General features: G+C 40.6%; 1 protein-coding gene and 1 pseudogene across 1 annotated transcript in view; both read right to left on the bottom strand.

Annotated features, from left to right (window-relative positions):
• The window catches only part of LOC149238288 (vanillin aminotransferase-like), a 452,839-nt gene that overhangs the window by 96,048 nt on the left and 338,299 nt on the right, over window positions 1-18,492 (bottom strand). The window lies entirely within an intron of this gene.
• LOC149238289 (uncharacterized) lies at window positions 17,850-18,490 on the bottom strand (annotated as a pseudogene).

The raw sequence follows: 18,492 nt of genomic DNA on the forward strand, positions 1-18,492 counted from the left end.
ATGAATCTTATGAACAGTGTTTTCCGTCAATATCTTGATAAATTTGTGCAAGTCTTTTTAGATGATATTCTCATCTATTCCAAGAATGAAGAAGAGCATGAAGATCATTTGCGGATAGTATTGTCCTGCCTTAGAGAACGTCAGTTATATGGAAAACTATCCAAGTGTTCTTTTTTTAGGAAAAGATTCATTATTTGGGTCACATCATATCAGGAGAAGGGATTTCAGTAGATCCTGAGAAGGTAAAAGCGGTCATGGAATGGCCAATACCAAAAAATGCACATGAGATACGAAGCTTTATGGGTTTAGCTGGTTATTACCGGAGATTTGTGGAGAGATTCTCCAAAATCGCAAAGCCAATCACAACCCTTCAGCGTAAAGGTGTTAAGTATGAGTGGACTGAGGAATGTAATAAAGCATTCTCTGAACTCAAAAGACTACTCACTAGTGCACCAATCCTAAGAGTCCCTGATATGGGCAAAGACTTTACGGTATGTACTGATGCATCCAAGCAAGGGCTGGGTGCAGTATTGACGCAGGATAAGGGAGTGATAGCTTATGCTTCCAGAAAGCTAAAACCTCATGAAGAACTCTATGCTACTCATGATTTAGAATTGGCCGTTGTAATGCTAGCTTTAAAGATTTGGAGACACTATCTAGTGGGACGAAATTTTACACTTAAAAGCGACCATCAAAGTCTACAATATTTGTTCATCCAAAGAGACTTAAATGCCAGGCAAAGGCGATGGAGTGAATTCCTAAGTGAATATGACTTCGGAATATCATACATTAAGGGAAAAGAAAATGTAGTAGCCGATGCCTTAAGCAGGAGACCTCGGATATTTTCTCTCATACCCATTAAAGTGGACTTAAGACAACGAGTACTGGATCATCTTATAAAAGACAGCTGGTATTTAAAGGTGAGAGCAAGTCTTGAGGGTATTAAGGCAAAAGAATCTAAATTTGAGGCTTATGAATTAGAAAACGATGGGATCTTACGATTCCATGGAAGGATGTACATTCCTGATGATAAAGATCTTCGAGATACCATCCTTGGGGAAGCCCACAAAGCAGTATATTGTGCTCATCCTGGAGTAGGGAAAATGTATGCGGATACCAAGAAACTCTTCTTTTGGGCAGGCATGAAACGTGATATCACTCAATTTGTTGCAAAATGTTCGGAATGTCAGCAAGTAAAGGCAGATCATTGTCATCCAGTGGGCCTCTTACAACCCCACAACATTCCTATGTCTAAATGGGAGACCATTTCTATGGATTTTATCACTGGACTACCTCTTACTTCTCAAAGACACAATGCCATTCTGGTAGTGGTGGATAAATTAACAAAAAGCGCCCATTTCATTCCAGTAAGAGATACTTACGATGTTGCTGACATAGCTCGAGTATTCATAAATGAAATTATCAGATTTCATGGAGTACCTAAGAAGATTATATCCGATAGAGATTCGCGATTCACTTCCAGATTCTGGACTTGCATGCAAACAGCCTTAGGTACTCAGCTAAATTTAAGCACTGCTTACCATCCTGAGACTGATGGGCAAACTGAAAGAGTAAATCAAGTACTTGAAGACATGTTGCGAATGTATGTGATGGATCAGCAATCACACTGGGAAAAGTATTTACCCTTAGTCGAATTCGCATACAACAACAGTTACCACAGTTCGATTGGGATGCCTCCATTTGAAGCTTTATATGGCAGACCTTGCAGAACACCGTTAAGTTGGGATAGGTTAGAAGATCGAGTGATAATAGGACCAGAATTAATCCATGAAATGGAAGCTCAGGTCAGACAAATTAGACAGCGATTAAAGGAAGCACAGGATAGACAAAAGAGTTATGCTGATACTCACCGAATTGATAGGAGGTATGAAGTAGGGGATCAGGTCTTCATCCGCATCAAACCAAATAAAAGTACTATTCGATTCGGAAAAAGGACAAAGTTGTCACCCCAATTTATAGGACCGTTTAAAGTCGTGGAAAGAGTTGGACCTGTTGCCTATCGTCTTGCCCTGCCACCTCACCTGCATAGAATTCATAATGTATTTCATGTTTCTGTATTAAGACATTATATAGCTGATCTATCTCATAACCTCCAGTGGAAAGAATTGCAGGTATCGGACGAGGGAGTCATAACGGTCGAACCGTTACGTATACTGGAACGTAGAGTTCGACAGCTGAGGAACCGTCTGGTGGACCAAGTTAAGGTCCAATGGGACAAGTATAGTCCTGGATCAGCAACTTGGGAAAATACAGAGGACATATGTCAGAGATACCCTAATTTATGTCCATTTTGAAGAACTTTACACTATGTTTAGTATATATTTACTTCACTACAATCAGAGACTCAGAAACATTTTGAATGATTATGGATAAACATGAAACTTTATGGCATAATATATGTTTAAATTCCTGCTGGTACATGGATACCAAAACAATATATGTGGTTCATTTTGCTAAATTATAGTTGTTAAAGTAAAGACATTTATTTATAGATCGGATTTATTTATTTTTGTCAAATATGATCAATGGGATAGAAATCAGGAAGTGAATACATTCTAGATGAACGTCAAAAGAGATGCATGGAATATGGCAAAATATGTTGTATTATAGTATCATAGGTGAATTCATAAGAGAATAATATGTGAGTTATTTTGAATATGCTGATGCACATTTTTCGAATGCATGGATAAGCATCTGATTGCAGGTAATACACAGTTACCGGGATGACCACGTGACGACAGAACCTCAGAACAATTAAAGCTCCAAGTGATTCTATGATAGGGTATTAACCCTAAATCCCACTAGGAGGGGTGGAGGTGTTGCCCACCGTTTATCCTTCGAACCCTGGAGTCATGGGAGGACTGTGCGGATCACGCTCCCCTAGACGTGTGATGATGACTGCCGGATGCCTACTGGGAATCAGGTCGGTATAGCCGACGCTGTCACCTTAGAGTTTATGAATGGTCAGGTCAGTAAAACTGACGCCATGGCATACTCTGGTAGAGGACGGATAGGATGGGAGCAGAAGAGATTAGGGAGGATAGGATGATTTTGAATAGCTTGGGGACTTGGATAGAAAAGGTCATGTCCATTAAAACCTTGAACCTAAAACTCTAACTTCGGGACGAAGTTTTCAGAAGGGGGGGTGTATGTAACGGCCCATCTAAACTGATCCACTATGTAAAATTTTAAACTTTATGATAAAACAAATATGATGAATTTTAAATAATAAATATGTTAAGTTTTATAAATATAATTAAACTTTATAAACATATATAAATTAAATTTTATAAAATATATAATTAAACTTTATAACATATATAAATTAAAACTTTAAACTAAACTATATGCTAAAAAAAACCAAAAATCAAATGAAGGACCCTTTTAAAAGGGGGCGCTTAAAATCAACTGAATATTTATAACAGAGCGCATTTGACAGGGAAAATATCTGAGAGCATAAATGCGTGGAAGGCGTGTCGGGATGAGGGAAGGCGGTGGCTGCAGGTAGGAGGGCGGCTACCGCCAGGCCCGTAGATAAAACCGGAGGCCTGAACCGAGAGAAGGGGGGAAAAACAGGAGAGGAGCAGAAAGAACCAGAAGCATAAATTCACCAGGAGAAAACCAGGAGGAAGATAATTATCCATTGGAAGAGCTTTAAGCCATCTGAGGTTCTGGGCACGGAGGGACAGAGAGCTTCTGTTGAGAAGCTTTCTGGATTGAGCAGCTAGGTTTGCTCAGTCTGGTTGGGTGGTATTGGTCTCCCGGAGATTGGATCAAAATAGCCACGACATCACTAGCAGAATCACCAGTTCAGTAGCACAATCAGCAGCAGTTAAGGTAAGTACAAATTTAAATTCTTAAGTCTTTCTGTATTTTAGATTCTAGTTACTGTGTTTGGTCATTACAATAGTGCTTAGGTGTGTTGATGACGTTGAGTCCAAGAAATTGATCTCTGAGTTTCATTCAGGATTTTGTGGTGGTCATTATGCGGCTAGAACTACCGCCCACAAAATCCTGAGCGCTGGCTATTATTGGCCTTCAATTTTTTCTGATGTGCACAAGTTTGTTAGAGCTTGTCAAGCTTGTCAACTATTCACTGGGAAACAGAAGCTTGCTGCCTTGCCCCTACAACCTGTCATTGTAGAGGCACCTTTTCAGCATTGGGATCTGGACTTCATAGGGAAGTTCCATGAAAATTCTAGCAATGGCTACTCATGGATTTTGACTGCTACGGATTATTTCACTAAATGGGTTGAAGCCATTCCTGCTAAGAATGCCACTGAAAAGGTTATTATGGATTTCATTGAAAATAATATCATTACTAGATTTGGTGTCCCTGCTAAGATCACTACTGACAATGCCAAAGCTTTTAGTTCCTCAGAGTTTTCAACTTTTTGTTTCAAGTATGGCATTGTTTTATCTCATTCGTCAAATTACTATCCTCAGGGTAATGGTCTGGCTGAATCAAGTAACAAGAATCTCATAACCATTATCAAGAAGATAGTAGGAGATAATAAGAGATCATGGGATAGCAAAATCAAGTATGCTTTATGGGCAGATAGAATCACTAAGAAGAAAGCTACTGGTAAATCTCCCTTTGAATTAGTTTATGGCTTGGATGTTACTTTACCTGTGCACCTAAAATTGCCAGCTTATCAGCTCCTACAGAGTTTTTCTACTAATAAAGATGCTGTTCAGAATAGAATAGATCAGACTGTAGAGTTAGATGAAGCTCGTAGGACAACTTTTGATGCTATATGTAAAAATCAATCTAACATTAAGAAAAGCTTTGATAAATTCTCTCGATCTAGATCTTTGCAGGTGGGAGATATGGTACTTCTTTGGGATCGCAAGAATGAGAAACCAGGAAAACATAAGAAGTTTGACAGTCTGTGGCTGGGACCGTACATCATTCGAGACATAGCTGGACCAAACTCATTCCACTTGAGCAGATTGGATGGCGAACCACTTGATCTACCTGCGAATGGCCAAATGCTCAAGTTGTTCTTCAAGGATGATATCTGATGCCATAGGGCATCCTTTGTATTGTATTTCTATCCCTACTCCTTGTCATTTCAGCATTTCATTTTTGTTTTAGGATTAGATTTACTTTTCATGTTACTAGATAGTTAATAAATGAAGAGCTTTTATCTTTCCTGTGCTTAATGTTATATGATGATTTTTGGATGGACGCTACTTATTTTTATTGTGTGTTGCGTGGATGCAGATTCTGGATTCTCATATTCCTTCAGTGCAGCAACGTGTCCCCAAGTAGAGCCAGATGTTGACCACTACCGGTCAACTACCCATAGCAGTACACCCCCTTTTCTTCACAAAAAGGGATAGCGCTTGATCGACATGTCCGTGCCATTCGACAGTCATCGTCGACTTCATCATATTATGTTGTAAACCCAGTCTGCATGTGTAAATTGTAAATAATCTTAGCAGATATGAGTCATGTATGTAAATTGCCTAGGTGGACCTAACTTTCTAGTGATAATCTATGTTCCGGAAGGTTTTTCGTCTCATCGATCCATGATCGGCAGAGTTTTCCTTCAATCTAACCCCAAAGCCGGAATGGATTTTGTCATTAGAATCTTAGGAGAATCTTAGTGTGTTAATCTGCTAGATTATAGTTGTGTCGCAGAACTGGGTGGTTTATGAGGGTCTATGTCAAATGGTTTTTCCCCCTTGGGATGTAAAGTTGGAAGAGTCATGATGTAAAGTGTCTTGAGGGTTAGGAAATATTTTAATCCCCTCATAAGTCCTAAGTCCTAGGTCCTAGGTGATTTTTCCAAAGGCTAAGTTCGAGGATCCATTTAAAAAAAAAAAAAATTAACAAAAAAAAAAACTTAGAAATAATAAAATAATAATATTTTGAGTAAATGCAGAATTTCAATTTTTTAATACATTAAAAATTTGACGGATGAGATTAAGAGATATCTTGATCCTCATCGACGGTCGAGATCATTTTGACGTGGATCACTTGAACTAACTGTTGGGAATTTTTCCTTTAAATAGGGTGCTAGGGGTCATTTGAGATCATTCGATCTATGAGTCTTGTGCTGAAGAAGCTCTCTTGTAAACTTTTTCTGGTGCTAATAAAGAAAGACTTTGGGGTTGAAATCTTGCTGGTGTTACTCTCTGGAAGTGCTGTGAGCTATTTTATTTTCTGCATATTTTAAATTTTTAGCCATTAATAACAGCTTTTTGAAGAGTATTGTTGAGCACAGGTATCTTGTTCACTTGCTAGGGTTTGAATGGTATTAGATTTTCTGAAGTAATGGCAGGTATCTCCATTGCTTTTGAGATCTAGTACTGCTTTTTCTCTCTTTATTGATGGTTGAAGTGAGCTGTGCAGGAAACCCTTATTGAAGAAGATCAGTGGGCGTTTGGGGAAGTTCTCGGCTGAACCAGCCAACTCCCGCAAGCATTCTCTTGCAGAGCCCAGCCAGTTTTGATCCTGGGTTTATCATTTAGTTTATTTTTCTGAATTGCATGAGAGATTTCTGAAGTTTTTCATAGTGAATCTGGAATTTTGATAAAATTACTGATGATTATTGATAAATCTGGCTGTTTAAGAGTCAAAAGTTGTAAATGCTGTTTAGCTGATCTAGGGTTTCAGTTTTGTTTTTACGCACATATTATTTTTGGGTAATTTTTCATTTCAGGTTGCAGGGTTTCTGAAGCATCCGAGGGTTTATCAGCTCTGTCTGCTGTTCAGGGTTTTCAAATTTTATCTGAAAAGGAATCTGCAGGGATTTCATCGCTATCCTTCACGCAGCCATTGCCACGCCGTGCCTGTGTTGTCCTTCAACGTGTTTTCATCTCTCATCACAATTATCTACACCCATCAAATCCGCAGTCTACATTCACGAGTTCTCTATTCTGTCTGCATTCTCACGCATAATCTTCTCTTGAGCCTGCAAGCCAACAAAGCAAAAAAGGAAGAACGTGGCCCCTTGCTGCCGTCGAATTTTTCTCCGTTTACCTGCAAATCCCTTGTGTATTTACCTTCAGCTTGCGACAAGCTGTCATAGCAAATTGCAAAGATTCGAACTAGACCTGCATGCTAAGTCCTCGTCCAACCTGCATTCACACATTGCAAACCTCTGCCATTAAAAAAAAGGCTCCTGCCGTCAAACATCGTGGGTATGATCAACGTAGAAATTATCGTGGTCGCTGGAAGCTGCAAACCCGCAAAAGATATCCATCCGCCGTCCAAAAAAAACTAAGAAATCACGTTTTTACAGGCCAGGTAACTGTTATAGCACGTGCCAGGTAACAAAGCTCTTCTCTGCCTGCGTATTAAGAAAATCGTTTTTGGTTTCAGCGTGAAGTGCGAGTTTAAAAAATTAGATTTTGGTTGTATTTCATTTAGATTATAGTTTAGAAGTTTAGCACGTCATTTTATTTCACAACCGTAGGTCTTTTTGTTTGATCTGACTTAGGTGTATAAAAAATCACAAAATTCGATTTTCACTTTTTTTTTTATTATTTTTTTATTGTGTTCAATTTTTACTGTAGACTTAAATTTCGTAGACTTAAATTTCTATTTAGGCTTTGTTTTCATTAGATTAATTTTGATTTAGTTTAAAAAAAAAAAAAAAAAAAATAATCGTTAGATATTAGTTTTGGTTTAAATAGTTTTAGATTAAATATCATTTCTTTGTTTCATTTTGAGCTTAAAAAAAATTAGAATTTTTTTAAAAAAATTTAAAACTTTAAAGAAAAAATCATAAAAAATATAAAATTATAAAAGGCAAAAAAAAATATATTTTCTTTTCTTGTGGTTTAGATTTTAATATTTAGATTCTTTTTTTTTTTAATTTTAAAGTTTCACTTAGTCTTTAATTTTTATTTGATAATATATATATATATATATATATATATATATATATATATATATATATATTTCTGGAAATTCTTTGCCAGTGTGAGTCTTGGCTCAGAGATGTATCACGTTTTATCTTTTCTGCTGAGGCTAAATTTTTTTTGATGTGGAATTAATGATTATCATTTTCATGTGGTTAAATATGCTTGAATGATCGTTTAAAGATTAGCTCATGAATGTGATCTCTAGTTAGCTTTTTACGTGGTTGAAGCACTTTATCTTTCGAAATTTTAATTGCTGGAGTATCATTAAGTCATTAAGCATTTATTGATTATCTCGCATGTGGTTAAAGTTAATTTTTGCTTAAGTTGTTTGATGGTAAACGATTGTTAATGAGTTCATATTCCTGCAGCATCTGATAAATAATCGTTTAATCATTCATTTCATAAGGCACTGGTCCATTAAATTAATAAAATCTATTTAGTGTTGGTTTCCTTTCGTGTCTCCCAAACCAACCGATTCACAGTTGGTCATCTATTTTCCTATAGGGTCTACCCCCCTTAGCCGCGGGAGACAGGCTTAAACGGAGAGATCAGGGATCAGGGTGACAGCCCCCGATCTGAGCGTTGTCGTGACAATCTGTTCAACAACACATACCATACATTGAATAACATATGCAATACTCAACTAGAAAGCCTTCCAAAATTAATTTTCAACAATTAGGGCACAATTAGCACATTCTAGAAGCAACAATTCTATACATTAAACAAATTCAAGAGAAAATTTCCATTAACATTAACCACTTACAAGACGACATGCAATATATCCATCCAAGATCCAAGAAATAGCTCCAAAGAAGAAATGTGAATTAGCTTATAAATTGGCAAGATACCACGCTTGATCACAAGCCAACCAAGTAGCTTTTGCAAATTATGAATTAGCCATCCAAATGCTAGCCAAATTGATGACATTATGCTGATGTAGGGCCGTTGGAGGGCCAGGTTGAGTCCTCTTGGTGCCAAAATGTGTGAGAGGGCTCCATAAATCATGAACTAGGGGATAGCCCCTAACTCTCCATGCAAGTCATTATGTGGGGTCCCAAAGTGGGTTTGGGGCACAAAAATTGGTCTCATGCGTCTCCTAATGATAGAATACCCTGTAATGCACCAATACTAAGGGCTATGACAATGGAGCTTGCCCTCCCATTTTTCAAAGGGTGAGACACACCTCCTCTGGGCCTTGGATTAGCTGCCAAACCATGTGATCACTCCCAAGCCAGTTGGGGCACACTGGTCTAAATGCATCATCTCGTGAATAAAGTGGGGCAATGAGTAGACTACTGAAGGTGTTGAGGGTGCCCATGGTGTGAAGTGATGCTCTGCACATGATGGGAGTCACATGCTCTCAACAATTCACTCGTGGGTGTCAATATGATCCTGTGGTGGACTTGGGCCCCAATTAAGTTGCCTAGCCCATGATGAAACCACCTACCAATTACATATAATGTCAAGTGTTGCATCCTCACCATTAGGTACAATAATTCATTAGTGCATCTAAGTCAACCAACCTTGTTTATCAAGGGCACATTGAGACTTCATAGTGGGCTTCCCTTCTAAATTTGGGGCTTCAAGCTTGTAACAGTGCTACCTCCCTAGGTAGGATTTGTTACTCACCATTTTGTGGGTGATATCCCTAGAAGAAAATTTTCTCCAAGATGATCCTCAGTTGGCAGCCAGTAGCCCTTGCAGCCACCAACTAGCTCGTTGTGCCATTTTTCCGCCACTTGAGCAAGCCATGTGGTCCCTCACCCATCTGTCATGATCGTATGTTTGAAGGTGGACCTCCTGAACCTAAAGGTATGCCTTGTCATTTAGTAATTGAGTATTATAGTTTGCTTATCATGGACACTTTTGGGCATGGATTAATGGGGGGATTCGACAGAAAGAGTGGGTTAGGTCTGTGCTTCTGTCCCCTAGACCTCTTTTGGATGTTACCCTTGGATCTTAGTCCCATGGGATCTCTTTTACTGACCGTTGGGCTTTAGGGATGGTACTACATGGGAAACCCCGATTTTGGTTGTGTGGTCCCACTCCCTCATCCACATATATCACTCCCCTTCAACTCATTATAACCCCATTCATTATTTCTCCCACCTGGGTCCACATATGGTTAGCCTTCCCCCTCCTCTTACCCACACCTTGGGTCGGGCTTGGAATGATGCCACAGAGGTTGATGCAGCTGAAAAGAAAAGTAAAAGCATAATTGGCCACATTCAACAAGAAAATGTACCACAAAATGCAAAAGATGGTTGGGACAAACAAATTTAGCACGTGGGCAAAAGCCAATACATGAGATCTACTGCATTATCATGGCCATCACCCTGGTTCCTATAGGCCCTAGATGAGCCTCCTTTATCATTCAAAAACCCATGATTGTCCCAACCCTTGGTGGGCAATGAACCGCCCTACCTTAAAGGGGGTATCCACTGCTATACCTTACACATCATGCTCTTATCCCTTGAGCCCTGAGCAGTTAATCAAAGAAAAATCATAAAAGGCAAAAGGCATATAAACAAGGGTGGAAAAATCAAGGTCGGGGCACCTCATGTACCACGATTTCTCCCTCCTATACATTATGCACCCAAGTGTGGGATTCCCTTTTACTAGCTACCCTTGTACCCCAGCACGTGGCCCAGGGTTGCCCCTTTCATTCCCTACTCCATTCATCTCTTTATCACATGCCACCACCCTTTAAAGGATGTACCTTGGACATACTATCCTCTAAAAAAGTAGAAACCACCTGATAGGGTACTTGGTTAACCCCATTTGGAGCTTGGAGACATTAGCACATGCCAAAGCCCACTATGGAAGGGCATGCCATTATGACGTGCCCACCTGTTGTCAATGGTTTGTAAGCTTTTTAACTTGATTTCCTTAAATGACTTGTTGTACTAGAAGGCTAGGGGATGCATTGGATCTTGTGCAGGATTGCAAATGGTCTCCATTTTGGGTTTGGTCTCCCTATACGGGGTCCTAACCCTCCAAAGGGCTACATTGGCACATATAGAGTGTGTGTTGAGAGCCATGGGCCTCCACAGCAGTAGACAGTACTCCATGGATCCCCAAATATGTTCACAGATTGCTCAAGATTCACCTATTAGACGAGGAAAATGCACTTGGTTGACCATGCCTTGTCTGCCCCACAGTTGTAACATGCACTTGGCAAATGATCCAGGACTTGTATGCTGATGTGGAATCACTTACACCATCATCTAAGCTCTTACAGATGGTATACAAGCATCTTCGACCTACTTGGAGACCCATGAGGTTACTTGTGTGCCCTCACACCCATTGGGAGCAGCACAAGTTCATTGTTTGGGGAACAAGGGGCCAACCCCTTGTCCACTAATTTTGGGAGTCCTAGTCATCAATGTGGCACTTATGAACTTCATCAAGCTTCTTAGAAGGCCCAAAGACACGTATTATATATCATTTGACCTCTTGAGAGGCTGATTCTTATGTTTATGAGCTAGTTTGGTGGGCTTGTCACCAAAAGTTCGTTATTTTGCACATTATTTTATCCTACGGGCTAATGTAGGCCTAAATAACTAAATCGAACTCCTTATAGGTGTATAAATACAAGTGATGAGAATTCATGTATCATCATCACTTGGTTTGGACTTGTATCTCTTCAGAGATTTTCACTATTCCCTCTTGGTGGACGAAATTTTGGAGCATGGAATGAATTTTGATGTTTGGATTATCTATTCTTGTCTTGGAGCTTCTTGATTGGCAATTTGTTGATGGTTGGATATATTCTCTTACATGTAGGTACAGATTTAATGCTATTCTTTCTTTTACTTTGTCACGTGCATTGATAATGGAATTTTTCGCTATACTAGGGCTAATTGCTACATGCATTAAATTGTGGAATTAAGTTTCTAGATAGTATCTCTCTATGTATGGGCCATGTACGTTGAATGAAATCTCCTAGGGATAATTCTATGGTGGAATTTATCTTGATAAGCCATCTCATCTTGCAAAACAAAGTGTAAAAGCTTTAAGGTCACTCTCCCTTGCCCTAATGCTAAGAGAAGTCCTTGAAGCCTCCTTGACCTAGAAAAGAGGTACATTCTCATTATTCTTCTTGACTCCAATCTCCCCAAAGGATCAGGCACTCGTCTACCATAAGGTGATCACTTTAAAAACCATGTTTCTCCACCTTTCCTTCTTTTATCTAGGTCTAGCCACGTTATGCCTCTTAGGGCATCACTTTCCCGACAAACTACCCATAGCAAAACTTTGATCTCTTGGCCTCTTCTGCGCCAGTGTATCTCCTAGGTCTCCTCCAAATTTGAGGAAATTCTGGCCGTGGGATTGTGAGATATCCCAAGCCCTAGCCTTGAGACCGATTTTTGCTCTAGGTTCCCCTAGGCTAGTACCTCATAGGGATCATTGTGTCACCTTTAATCAAAAAATCTTTCTTTGATCACCTTCTCTTCCTTGTGTTGGGATGGGGTCCCTGGGGTCAATTTTGTTAAGTCTTGAGTCATTTTTGTAATATTGTTTTGTAGCGAAGGTAAAGTCTCCGCAAAATATGAAAAGCGGAGCGCGAAGCTAAGTAGTGTCAAAGAGGCTTTAGTCCCTTGGTGGGTAGGTGATAGAGGTGTTTTGAGACCCGCCCATGGTCCGTGGATCATGGTATTGTAAAACGAATGCTATAAGTAGTCGAGTCATAGCAAGTCTAAGGAAAAACTTTGGTCGAAGAATCATTGTAAGGGCAAGGTGCTAAGGCAGGAAAAATCTGTTTCCTGTACTTAGGTGAAAGGGGAAGGCTCCTGCAGATGAGTGCGCAGAGACCTTGGTAAGTCCGCAAGCTGAGTGCGCGGGCCCCTGCAGCTGAGTGCGTAGGGAGGAGAAGTCTGTAATTGAACACTTATTCATAATAAAGACTATTTGGGGAGAAATTTTGATGCATCTGTGCCTTGGTATTTACTTCTGTTTAAGTTTATGTATCTTCGCTCTGTGATCTTTTTTATGTAAATTAGTGCTTATTTACTACGCCAAACGGATAGATATGTAATATTTATGCCACCTTCGCGAAGATTTGAAAGTCAATTAGAAAGAGTTGTAGCAGTTGTCTGTTCGAAAGGGTTAGGGTTGCACGAAGGTAGATCTGAGCCATAAGAGACTTAGGAAGACTATCACACAAGCCTCTGGATGCAGAAACCTGGTTCTAGCATCCCCCAATACTGCTTCGGGTGAGACTGCAGCCTGCGCTACGTAGGTTGTTGTCGAAAGGGCCAGCAATTAGGGTTTTGTTGCTTGGCGCAGTTAAAGTTGAACCTGGGTCAGGCCCCATTAAGCCAACAAATTGTTCCGTTGTCGGGACCCGGATCTATCTTAGGAATGTGTGATGTCGAATAAATGGTTCCCTACTAAGAAAGAAATTGAGAAGTGGCTCAACAGGAAGGAACACGCGTTTGCAACTCAGGAGAATAGAAATCCGCGGTTATCCAAGGAACAATGGTTGAATAGATACCTATACTCAGACGAGACCGAAGCCTTTTTCTGTTTCTTCCCCTGTGAACTGCATGAGTGGTTGTCTAGATTGGCAGACAATCAGGGTACGTGGAGAATTGACGGCCCTATTGTGTGGACTCCATAGTTGGTTAGGCGCCTGGAAGCTTCAGAGAACAACATCGTGCGGGCTGTTGACCACTGGATTGATCGTATCATAGGAGGATTCGTCACTGAGCTTGCAATTGATACGTCCATCAGCTATAACGAAGCAGAGCGCAAGCTCTTCAAGGGACCGCGAGGTAAGTATTTAAAATCTCTGAAAACTTGGATTAAGATGTTGTTGTGTGAAAAATGGGTTATGCCATTACCTTGATGTTTGGGACTACGCAAAGCGGAAAACCCTTCAGAAGAAATAGAGAATCAGGCTCTGAATATAGTCTGCTATTAGGATCCTCTTTAAGCGACGATGAATGAACTATTCTGAATACACCGCGAAGTGTGCTGCAGTTGGTAAGTCAGGGTATCCCATGGATACCTCATCCATCCACTCCACCTCCACCATTCAACATGGCAAACGCAATGAAGATGTCAATCTTTAAAGGGGTAGGGAGCGAAGACCCCGAGCAATTCTGGTTTGTTGCAAATGTTGTGTGGACAGCACAACAGATCACTGATGATAATCTAAAGAAAGCACAGTTGGTCACAATGCTGCAGGATAGCGCGCTAACCTGGTATATCAAGTACTGTCAAGACAAACTTGGCGCGTTGTTGGCAGAAACTCAACAAGCGTTGGATAGTGAGTTTAAGAAGCCTAAGTCTCAGACGTAGTTTGTTACAGAGATTTAAGGAGATACAACAAATGGTAAATGAATCCTCGTGGGATTTCGATTAGAGGCTAAAATACCTGATCCGATAGGCTAATATGAACATCACGGATGAACAACACAAAGATTGGTACATTGCTTTGCCTCACCTAAGATTACCATTATCACAGTAGAAGATAGCAACGCAAACAAAAGTTGTGGAAATCGCGATGAGGTTGGAAGCCTTGCCAGTGTAAGATACAAACATTGGAGTACAACATATTCACTCGCAGCTGGCAAGTTTGCACTTGGAGTTGCAGAGCCTGAAGAAGGGAAAGGAAGCCCGACCTGAAGTTCGTGCAGAAGTTTGGTGCTTGAAATGCAAGGGCTACGATCATGATAAGGACCATTGTTCGGCTTATCAGAATTATTGGGGGGGGTTGTCCCCCTGAAGCCAGAAAATACCACTGGGCCGAGCACAGGGGCAGCGTTGTGGTGCGCTATTTGCCAGGTTATAGGACAACTTGCGATAGACAATTGTCATCTACTACAGAAATGTGTACAGAGCCCCCAGCAGTTGTTTTGCAATTTCTACAAATCTTTGGGTCATGATGAGCGTCATTGTTGAAGTTATGAATTAATAATGGATAGAACCCCTACCTATCAAATGCAGGCAGAAAATTAGCCTTAGGATCAAGGTGCAGGTGCAGTGCGCGGAGGATTCCAAGGCCGTGGAAGAGGAAGAGGAGGAGGGGCTGGCAGAGGTCGCGGACAAGTTATTTGTTATAACTATGGCGAAGCTAGACATTTTGCACGTGACTGTTAGAACCCAACGCATCCATCTTGTCAATATTGCAGACAGTTCAATCATGTGATAGAAGATTTCCTAATACTTATAGCAAAGATGCAAGAAAAGAAGACACAGACCCAGCAGCCTACGCAGAATATCCAGATGATGAGGGTGGAGCCTCGTGAAGAAAATCATAGCGTCAAGATCATAACGCGCAGTGGTATGGCCACAGGAGAAGATAAGGGGAAGCAGCCAAAGACCGAAGGATGGGTGCACAAGGCCACTGAAAAGGAAGTTGGGTTTGACCTCAACAGGGATAAAGAAGCTTTTATGGAGGCCAAAAAGAATTTCGCTGAAGCTGCTACGTCGGGGGGTCAGGAAAAACCAGTTGGAAATAGTGAGGTGCAAAGATGTGGATCCCTCGCTGTTAGCTCTGAAAACTTGTATGAAGTTGTTGAGAGATCAGAATGCAGTAGAAGGGCTCCAGGGGTTGATCGACAATTGCACGGGAAAAATTAAGATTCCTTCAGAACAACGCATTGTGAGGAAACTAGGTAAGCACAAGAAGCGAACCGGGCGCAAGATGAGGATAACCGTGCAGATCGGGAAGTATGAAATGGACCAAGTCATCCTGGATTTGGGTTTTGATGCGAACGTACTACCGAAGCAGACATGGGAAAGGATGGAGAGACCTGCGCTACAATGGTCTCCTACACAACTACGCATGGCCAATCAGCAGAAGATAATTCCTATGGGGTGCATGTATGGGGTAACTGTGGACATTGAAGGCATGAGTGCGTTGACTGACTTTGAGGTAATCAAAATAGTGGATGACAATAATCCTTACCTTGCGCTACTAGGAATTGATTGGGCCTTTGATATGGGCATAGTGATCAATCTAAAGAAGCGAAGGATGACTTTTGAGAAGAAGACGCTTAGGGTTATTGTGCCACTAGGCCCTGCTGAAAGAGCGTGCTACACTGAACCAGTGCGCGACTATGAGGAGGACGATGATTTGGATCAAATCTACAAGATTACTGCGCACGACGAAGATTGGATCAATCCCACTGCAGATGGGAGAATCGCGTGGGATAGAGACAACTCCTTGTTAGCCTCACTCTTACATTAAAAACAATTCCAAGTCCAAATAATTAAATTAATTAAAATCATGAAAGTTAGGATTTAATCCTACCTTTCTAGATTGAGTTTGTTCCTCATGGTTAGGAGTCAGTTTAGACTTAGTTGGTTGAGAGATTCTCTCCAACTAGTTAGGCTCCTAGATTAGTGTGTTGTTGATATATTTTCTCAACCAAGTTTGTTCAAGATAGATGCACTATCTTGAGACAACTTCCTCATGTATTTATTTGTACTATTATCATTCTTTGTACAATTGGATTGGATTGATTAATAATGAAATTCATGAGAATGAGAGACTACAAGAAAGTCTCTCATGCCTTTTCTGCCATTTCTATGTTTTGGGTATTTCTTTATGTGTGTTAACTTTGTTTAGTATCCTTTATGTGGTATCGGAGCCCACAATTTTCTCTTGGGATTAAGATAACGAGGTGGTCTATTTGCAGCTGCGTTGTTGAGTGTTTTGTGTTATGAGGGTCAAATGCCAAAGTCTATTTCATCTCCTAATCGTATCAAACTGCATATTTTGCATTGATTTTTGTTAACCTTCTCTGCAATTGGGTCGAAATCCGTCATGGCAAACAGCACCGACCATCGGCCATCCCCCATGGTATTTTTTGATGCAAAACTCGCTGCATTTTCATGGTTTCTGAGCTAAATTTTGTTTGTTCGATCCGGGGTTCAAATCCATGGCGTCTGGTATGCATTGTAGGTGGATCATGTAAATGATACGGAGCTATGTTGTTGATGAAGGATACACAAATGTTCATTTTCACCAGCTGGATATGCAGAGCCTCTCCTTTAGAGTAACTGGCAGTGACCGCAGGACCTCCACATCCTGGAACATTGTGCCTCCAAATTGGGAGTTTGGCCAGACTTTTTCAGAGCCAAGATTTATCATTGTTTTAACACCGATGATGTCCAGGCTCCAAGCTGCTACATCAGTCACAATAAGAAAATCAACTTCATGTTTTCTGAATTGTTCAAGGGCATCAAGTCGTTGTGCTTGAGTGAGATTTCCATGCAACTCGGCAGCTTTCAAATCTGAGAGTCCGAATAAAATTTTCAAGCGATGTGCTGCTTGTTTGGTGCCATTGAAGATATCAGGCCACAGACCATGGTTGCAGCTTCAAAAGTCTGTTTGGGTGCAGATCCGGCCGATTATTTTGTTGTTTCTTTTTGGGTCTTCCGAAGAAGAGGAGAAGAAAGCAATCTGCGGGTGCCCACAAGCTCAAAATCATTACTGCAGCTTGAAAAATCATCACAACCTATGATTCTTGTTGCAAAGATCTTGTTTCTAATTAGGTTTTTGAGGAAGTAGAGAGTGTCAGGCTGAGAAAACAACCCAAGGAGCTTGGAAATCACATTGTTTCAAGTCAGTTGATTTTGTGCAGAGGTCGTCGAGCAAGCAGAGAGCAGAGGAATATACGATTACCAACTTTAGAAATTTGATGGAAATTCGGTCTTTGCATAATGCCCACATGTTTGAAGTGGTTTGATTTCATTATGGGATTGATTTCATTGCTATAATCTCCTTGAAGGAGATCGATTTTTATCTGATTTGCAGTAGGATACAGACGGGTAATCAATCAATAATGGGACGGTTATGGATGATATGACTGCACCCACGAATCGATCAAGCAGTGACGGAACATTGAATATCAATCACCATACTGAACACCAGGTAGTTACTGCAGCCAGGAGGCGCAGAATGGAAATCACGTGCCTCAAAGTTGTTGCCAACACTAGGAATCAGAATGTCGAGCGTGCGGAAGGCCATCAATAATGTCTAGATAGTCATATTCAATACCAGCGACTTCGATCTTCTTGCGACGTTTTGCATCCCTTTTCAGTATTGCTTTCATCAAATGATCTTTCTCTTTTGTTGTTCTCCCCCGATTATGATGTTTCATTTGAATCCTCTGCCACTTTATTGGCTTAAACTTGCGATTTGATCCCTTCCATAGCTGTGGGTGAATCTTTTCAGGTGGAACAAGCTGAACTTGTAGTATGTGTTCAAATAAAAGGTAGTTGTGCATGCAATCAGCAACAATTTCAGCAACAACAGGGGACTCATACTCAATGAAGCCATAGTGCTTTGACCCTCCAGTCTTTCTGTTCCAGGCAATTCAAAGTCGTTTGATTGCCCCAAACTGGCTAAAAAACCTCTCATTTGGTCCTCGAAAAATCTGTGGTATGTGCCCAATATATAGAACAGTAGGTTTCTTTTCTCACTAGCTATTGGATATTTTTCCTGCGCTTGTTTCTTTATAGGAACAGTCTAAACTTGGTTTACATTGTTTCCCTCCAGAGGCCAAAAACCATCCATACCAACTGTCTCCTCGACCTTCTTCTTTGCCCTATTACCCATTTTGCGCTCTAACAAAA

The sequence above is a fragment of the Pinus tabuliformis genome, chromosome 8 (assembly GCF_031772625.1).
Source record: "Pinus tabuliformis cultivar Carrire ecotype Pingquan chromosome 8, CPIR1, whole genome shotgun sequence".
Lineage (NCBI taxonomy): Eukaryota > Viridiplantae > Streptophyta > Pinopsida > Pinales > Pinaceae > Pinus > Pinus tabuliformis.